General features: G+C 42.4%; 1 pseudogene across 1 annotated transcript; it reads right to left on the bottom strand.

Moving 5' to 3' along the window:
- Window positions 1-815: 815 nt before the first annotated feature.
- Window positions 816-7584, bottom strand: LOC309615762 (small ribosomal subunit protein uS8 pseudogene; annotated as a pseudogene). Its single transcript has one exon. The product of its transcript is annotated as a small ribosomal subunit protein uS8 pseudogene (transcript).
- Window positions 7585-8706: the final 1122 nt, after the last annotated feature.

Raw genomic sequence — 8706 nt, forward strand, 5'->3', positions numbered from 1 at the left:
ATGTAACATTCATTGTTCCCTGTTATAGCCGCAGCACAAAAACAATGGCTGGCACACAGCAGGCATTCAAAACATTTCTGTTGAATAAGTGAATGAGTGAATAAATCTCTTCACTCATCATAATGATTGAGATGTTACAAGCTGTTCCAGTTGCCTAAGTAGGCAAGAATACACAACTAATAATGCTATCTGGCAAAAAGAGAGGAGGTCTGAATTATGTAGCATCAGTCTGACAAGTGCAGTGAACTACTGTGTTATTGTTTGCTCATATTTACATTTTCTTCACAAAAATATAATTTTTGTTTTACAACGGTGTGGTCAATTAGGGGTGTGGCTAATTCTGTGGACTGGCTCATTCACCATCTGTTCCAGTCTCATTACAGTGTGTCTTCCTGGAATGAAGAGACTGAAAAGTTTAAAACTACATTTCCCAGACTCCTTTGCTGCTAGGGTTCTGAATGAGACAAAGGTTCCTTCATTCAAATGCATTCACCGGGAACCTGAAAATGAACAGTTAAGACGGAGAGTCTGAGGCATCTGTCTTGCTGGTTCTGATGGTTTAGAGGGAAGCAGCTTGATCTGGACCTGGAAACAGAGGTGATGGCTCCCTAATTTGGCAGGTAACTTCCTGGTATGGAAGACGTGGCAGGATTCCAGAGCTAGTGCCTATGGGCGGTTACTCCCTGATTCAGCAGGTGGGTCTCCTGTTTTGGTAGGAGCAGCAGTCTCCTTCACAGCCCAGTTCTGCCAGGTGCATTGGAGAACTCACCCATGATGATCAGCCTGGAGTCTGTTTCCTTAGCCCATCTAGCAACATTGTAAGCCATTTAATACCTTGCACTAAATCCCTTTCTGCCCAAGTGAATAGTTTTCTCTGCCGCTGAACCCTAACCAAAGCAAGGGGCCAAGAATTATTATACAAGTGACAAAATGACGTATTACTATGTGGATAATTAGAATATGGATGTACTTTAGTTTATGAAATACCACATACTCTATTGTGAGGAAGATCCAGTTTCAAACAAAAATATGTGCTCTTGCAACAATCTATACATTGATTTAAAAAAAAAATCCTACAAAATTTGAATTCTACTGAAGAACTTTTTTGTTACTTGCTAATGCTATTAGGACTGTAGTTTGCATGCAACAGAGTTCTACTGGATTTAAGCAAAAGAAAAATGAATTTATATAATGTCCTCTCCTAGAACCCAAGGGCAAGGATGCAGCTGGACCTCAGGCATGACCTGGAGCCAGTGATTGCAGTGCTATTGAAAACCCAGGAAGCCCCTCTCACCAGCTCTCACCATTGTTTCTCTCTGAATATATGCTTCATTCTTTCTCTCTACTTTCTCTGTATTCCAATAAACAGAGTTAAAAAAAAAAAAAAAGGCTCCATCTCCACGTATGTATCCTCCATTTAAGAGAACAGACGGGCAGACTAAAACAGGAATCTCCTAGACCTAATTCTAGAATCTTAAGGAAAGGCTATGAGTAGTCCACTTTAGTCAGGTACCCAGTTCAGCCAAGTTCACAGCTTAAGGAGGCCTTCACCTTGTTTTCTATGTAAAGGGCAGCCCTGGAGCACAACATTCTGTGGAATAGAATGTGAATGATGCCCCTTGGAGTTGTGCCACCACCTTGAACCAATCTGCTGGAGTCTGGAGTCAGAGTCCCTTTATGAGAGCCTGGTAGTGGGTGCTCTGCTCCTGGCATCATATAGATTGTGGGGAGGGGGAGGTAGATCTGGAGGAAGGGGAAGTTACCACATAAGAGGGAATTATTGGGCTCTCAGGTGACAAGCTCACTGATGTCCATTACAAGAATGATATGCTGATTTTAACTACATTAGATAAAGGGTAGGTAAACTACAGCCCACAGGCCAAAACCGGTCTGCCCCAGGTTTTTGTAAATACAGTTTTATCGGAACGCTATCATGCTTATTTATTTGCATGTTGTCTATGGCTGCTCTTTTTCTGTACTGGCAGAGTTAAGCAGTTGCAGCAGGAATCATACAGTTCACAAAGCTACAATATTTATTGTCTGGCCCCCTACAGAAAAAGTTCGTTCACCCCTGTATTAGACCCCTGCTACTCAAAATGAGGTTCCCCAAGCCAGCAGTCTCAGCATCACCTGGGAGCTTGTCAGACCTTCACTTGGAGCTACTGACTCAGAACCTGCTTTTTTTTTCCCCACTGAGGCATTTTATTTGCATTGTATGTATTGCATCCCTAGAAAGAGAATCCCAAGATTTTCCCTCTGTGTGTTTTTGTCTCGCTTCTTCGTGGTTCATGCTGCCGGCTAAGGTTATCAGTATAATGAAACCAAACTGACTGGATGGGAGCAGGTTATTCTGCCATTTTTCTAGATCTTTGAGTTGTATATCAAATATGGGGCTGATCTCCACACTTGTGTAACCTGCCTGTGAGGTTCACGACAATTTTCCCAGCCCTGTGATCATCAGTGATTTCAAATTGGCCAGTATAACCACGTTTCATCATCACAGCTAGAAACTGGACGATGGCTTTGGAGCACAGCCTAATAAGAACCTAGCATTTGCCTCTCTTTTTGGCATTGTTGATGCTCTTGAGAATATCAGCCAGGACATTCATGTGCACCATTATGACGGCACAGAAAGATGGCAGGCAGAACCTGCATTTTAACAAGAGCCCTAGGTGACTTGGAGGCACGTTAAGGTTTGAGAAGCACTATATTAAACTCCTCAGTGGCACAATCAATATTATTGAAACTTTCGTTTCACACAAGCCCCCTTTAACCTGTGGGACATGATGCAATCTCCCAGGCACATTAGACTAGTGTGCCACTATCTCAGGATTCGATGCAGTGAGGTTTTTTTGGACTGTGTCAGGGCAGAGTATCATTGCAATCAGCCAGAATCAGTCCAGACAAAGGGATACCTGGCTACGGTTTGTTAGGTACCTACTCATTCATTCAATTATAACAAATATTTATTGAGGGCACAGTCTGTGCCAGGCATTGAACTACAAATGGTGAACAAATTGGCCCAGTCTCAGCCCTCACAGTTGTGAGGCTTTCACACATCACCTCACTTAATTCTTCCTATAACCTGTGAGGTGGGGACTTCAATCCCCATGAGGACACTGAGGCTCAGAGAGGTTAATGACTTGCTCAAACTCATGTGACTGGTGAGTGGCAGAGCTGAAAATAGAACCTATGTCTATCTGACACCACAGTTTATGCTTTTTCCTATGTGGCACTGCTAGACATGTTTCTAGGAGATTATAATCTAAATTAGGTCTACAGCCAGAGAGCCAGTGTTTTATAGATAAGAAGCAGAGTACTCTTATCGCCCACTTCCCAGATACAGCCAAGGTGATGCTGTAAGATTGGGGAAGGCTGGAAACTAGAGGACCTTCTCTTCAAAGTGGCAGACTTGGCACCTTTATCTGTGAGAAAGACAGATGACTTTGGTTCAATTACTTCTTCCAGACACTTAGAATGAGGGATTCACCTAAGGTCCTAGGGTAGGACGAGAATAGCACTGCCCTGGGTAGAAAAGGGTCAGGTTTAATGCTTCCTCCTCCAAGAGACTCTCAGGATGAATCCCATTCACTGGTGTCCCCCTGCCTTTCTGACCCTCCTCTCACCTGTTCTATACATCGCCTCCGCTGACCCAGCCCTTCTTCCTTGCCTTGCTTCTCCATCATTCCATTGTAACCTCTTGAACTTCCATTCTGAGACCTACAAATATACCTCTCCTATATCCCTATATCCTCAACTAGAGGAGAGAGGTGAGGTAGGGAGAAGGAGGTGAGAGAGGTGGGAGGGACCACAATGGAGAGAGATCTTGGGCTAGGCCCACGTAGTGAGGGAAGGGAGATGAGGTTGAGGAAGTGGCTGGATAGGGGAAGGGGGAGGGAAGTGCAGGAATGACAGGCATGGAGTAGAGTGCTGTCTGCTGGAGCAGGAGGAAGAAGGCAGTGAGAAGCCTGCAGGGATGAGCCGAAAACAACAGCAAGATTATCATCCCATCCCCATCTCAATAACAGCAACCTTGTGAGATAGGTACTATTATCGTCTCTGATTTGTAATTGAGGCAACTAATAAATAGATGGATTGGGTAAATGGTTCCAGATCACATGGCTGTAAGTGGTGGAAACAGATTGAAACAGAGGCAGGCTGGCTTCAAAATCTGCGCTCTTATCTACCATTTTATATCGTTTCATAAGGGCACCTCACTGAAAGCAGAAAGACGTGTTTCTCTTCAGATATCTCTGGTCCCAGACTAGCCTGCTTGCCTTCATTTCAAGCAGTGCATTTGCATTTTATTAATAAGCAGAAATTTTAAAAAATTACCTCAGTTTATCTTCACAACCTAAATCAAACACCCAGCATAAGCAGTGGGTATTTTTAAAGGAAAACTGTCAAAATTTAAATATCTAAATGTAATAAATTATTGGATATGTTTTTCTAGCTGATTTCTGGTTCACACTGAAGAAGAATTTATTCTGACACTGTTACAACTTTATGTATCTTGATTTGACCTGTATATAGTTCTCAGCTAATGGGTAATACAAGGTTTCCTGGGAGGTGATGAGAATTAATCAGATCAAATGTAAGAAGGACTTCCAACCATTCAGCCCGTTCAGCAGACATGCAATGAGCAGTTCTGGTGTGCTGTGAGCAAGGAAGACAAGGAAGAACAGGGCATCAGCTCTGAGCTGTTCAAAGTGGGCCAGGCAGACCTGCAATTAGAAAGGCTTCAGGATAGTATGACGAACCCTCCAGGAGTTGGAGCAAAGCGGGTGGAAGGAGGGAGCACAAACTGTGCCTGGGCTTGAGGGAAGGCTTTGCTGATGCTGCACAAGGAAGACCCTCTGTCTTAGTCTGTGTTCCCCTAAGTAGCCCCTGAGAAAGCACAAGGAGCTTATTTGAGGGTAATCCCAAGAAGTATGGTGAAGGGGTAGGAAAGTGAGACAGAAAAGGTAAGAAAGCCAATAAAAGGTTCATTCACAAGATGGTTACAGCTATGGGCAACTAGGGCTCCATCCTGCTGGGTGCCCTCTGAGGGAATGTGTAGAATGTACCTCCGAATTGTCCCATCAAAGGATGAGGAAGCTGGGGTATTTTCCACCAACTGCCACCCCGCACTGGTTGAGGATTGCTCCTGAGGGTGCTAATTCCCTGTCACCTCAGCCTGCTTCCCACATGGGCCGAGTCCTCCTGCAACAAGATAAAGCCTTCAGGCCAAGAGATGTTGGTGTGTGTAGCATAAGGCGTCCATAGTCTTCAGAAGCTACAGGTGCCTCTGGGCTGAGCCAAGGGCATATGGATGGAGCACCAATACCTTCGGTTACACTCTCAATTAATGTTTGTTTGTTTTTAACATCTTTATTGGAGTATAATTGCTTTACAGTGGTGTGTTAGTTTCTGCTTTATAACAAAGTGAATCAGCTATACATATACATATATCCCCATATCTCCTCCTTCTTGCGTCTCCCTCCCATCCTCCCTATCCCACCCCTCTAGGTAGTCACAAAGCACCGAGCTGATCTCCCTGTGCTATGCAGCTGCTTCCCACTACCTATATATTTTACATTTGGGAGTGTATATATGCCCATGCCACTCTCTCACTTTGTCCCAGCTTCCCCTTCCCCCTCCCCGTGTCCTCAAGTCCATTCTCTACGTCTGCATCTTTATTCCTGTCCTGCCCCTAGGTTCATCAGACCCTTTTTTTTTTTAGATTCCATATATATGAGTTAGCATACAGTACTTGTTTTTCTCTTTCTGACTTACTTCACTCTATATGACAGGCTCTAGGTCCATCCACCTCGCTACAAGTAACTCAATTTTGTTTCTTTTTATGGCTGAGTAATATTCCATTGCATATATGTGCCACACCTTCTTTATCCATTCATCTGTTGATGGACACTTAGGTTGCTTCCATGTCCTGGCTATTGTAAATAGAGCTGCAATGAACACTGTGGTACACGACTCTTTTTGGATTATGGTTTTCTCAGGGTATATGCTCAGTTGTGGGATTGCTGGGTCGTATGGTATTTCTATTTTTAGTTTTTTAAGGAACCTCCATAATGTTCTCCATAGTGGCTGTATCAATTTACATTCCCACTAACAGTGCAAGAGGGTTCCCTTTTCTCCACATCCTCTCCAGCATGTATTGTTTGTAGATTTTTTGATGATGGCCATTCTGACCCGTGTGAGGTGATACCTCTTTGTAGTTTTGATTTGCATTTCTGTAATGATTAGTGATGTTGAGCATCCTTTCATGTGTTTGTTGGCAATCTGTATATCTTCTTTGGAGAAATGTCTATTTAGGTCTTCTGCCCATTTTTGGATTGGGTTTTTGTTTTTTTTGCTATTGAGCTGCATGAGCTGCTTGTAAATTTTGGAGGTTAATCCTTTGTCAGTTGCTTCATTTGCAAATATTTTCTCCCATTCTGAGGGTTGTCTTTTCGTCTTGTTTATGGTTTCCTTTGCTGTGCAAAAGCTTTTAAGTTTCATTAGGTCCCATTTGTTTATTTTTGGTTTTATTTCCATTTCTCTAGGAGGTGGGTCAAAAAGGATCTTGCTGTGATTTATGTCATAGAGTGTTCTGCCTATGTTTTCCTCTAATCAATTAACGTTTGAATGAATGAATAACTGAATCAGAAAATGGAGTTGACATTTGAGCTGGGTCAAGGAATGGAAGCTGAGTGCAGTGGGGCCAGAGTGGGAAGGTAGGGCAGACTGCTATAATGGAAAGACATGTTTTAAATTCAGATGAACATGGATTTAAATCTCAGCTTTACCGTTTCCTGAGTGACCTGGAATATTACATTTAAGCTCAATTTTCTCACTTGTAAAATGAGAATAACAATATCTACTTCATAAGTCTGTTGTCAGGATTAAATAGAATAGTATCTGTAAAGTTACTGGCACATAGTAGGTGTTCTATACATAGTGGCCAGGATTGCAATAGGCTGTCACAAAATGGCAGCTACAATTGTTAATCCCTGGGAGCAGGACTGATGTAAGCAAATATTTAGTTCAGGGAGCAAGTGAGCTATGTCTCGGGCATAGTGACCTGTTTAGCTTGGCTAGAGGCTGTAAATACAGGTTGAGGCCTTGCATGTCTTTAAGACTTAGCTCAAATGGTACCTCCCCTTCACTTCTCACCACTGCATTCAGCCTTTGCTCCCACCTCCTATTGACACTGCTCTTCCTAAGGCCAGCTACCCCAATTTAACAGTCTATTTCAAAAGGTCCTTTCTTCCCAACTTTAACAAATTATGAAATATCGCTGCATGCAAAAGACAATAGAAAATAAAATAATGATCCCCCATGTGGTCCTATCCAGTTAAAGAAGTGAATTATTACAATACGTGAAGCCTTCTTGTATCCCTTTCTTCCTCCAATCATCCTGCTCTTTTCTGGAGGTAACCAAATTCCTGAGTGGATTTAGTATTTAATATTCACGTGTATATTTTTATAATCTTACTACATAAGTATACCAAAGTAATGTATGGTATTATTTTACATATATTCAAACTTTATGTAAGTGGTATCATACTATACTTATCCTTATGTGACTTTTTTCATTCAACATTCTAGGTTTGAGATTTATCTACATTGGTGTACATCCTCTGCTTTAGCCATTTTACTGCTGTGTAGCATCATTCCAAATGTAACTAAGGACCTCCCCGGTGGTCCAGTGGTCAAGAATCCACCTTCCAATGCAGGGGACGTGGGTTTGATCCCTGGTTGGGGAACTAAGATCCCACATGCCATGGGGCAACTAAGCCCACATGCCACAACTACTGAGCCCACGAGCCTCAAGAGCCCGCATGCTGTAAACTTCAGAGCCCACGCACCACAACTAGGGAGAGAAAACCCACACGCCACAACTAGAGGGTAGCCTGCGCGTGGCAACGAAAGTTCCTACCGCAACGAAGATCCCGTGTGCTGCAACTAAGACCCGACACAGCCAAAAATAAATAAAAAAGATAAAAAATATACAAATGTAACTAATACTTTGAACAAGCACAACATTTGGGAGGTCATGTGAAAGCAGCTTTATTTTTGTTTTCCACTGACCCCTTAAATTTATTCTACAGAGTTACTTCTTCCCTTGCTCCTAGATAAAATTTAGGGTGGGCCTCCTAACTTTTCTGATCACTCTTCGGTAGTGAAAAGTGTTCTGGTCCCTTTAGTTACAAAACACAGTCTCGGAAGGCATTTGAATCTGTGTCATGGGGTGCTTTGGTGAGTTCTTTGGAGACTCACCTGCCCATAATGGAGATCTGTCACTGGCATTTCTCTGATGTGGGCAAAAACATCTTTCCCAAATCTGGACAGCCGCATGTAAATCAATGAAGTTAGAACACTCCCTCACACCAAAAATAAACTCAAAATGGCTGAAAGACTTAAATATAAGACATGACACCGTAAAACTCCTAGAAGAGAACATAAGTAATACATTCTCTGACATAAATCACAGAAATGTTTTCTTAGGTCGGTCTCCCAAGGCAATAGAAATAAAAGCAAAAATAAACAAATGGGACCTAATCAAACTTATAAGCTTTTGCACAGCAAAGGAAACCATAAACAAAACGAAAAGACAACTTACAGAATGGGAGAAAATGTTTGCAAATGATGCAACCAACAAGGGCTTAATTTCCAAAATATATAAACAGCTCATACAACTCAATAACAGAAAAACAAACAACC

Source organism: Balaenoptera borealis (assembly GCF_965194805.1).
Source record: "Balaenoptera borealis genome assembly, chromosome: 1".
Taxonomy (NCBI): Eukaryota; Metazoa; Chordata; class Mammalia; order Artiodactyla; family Balaenopteridae; genus Balaenoptera; species Balaenoptera borealis.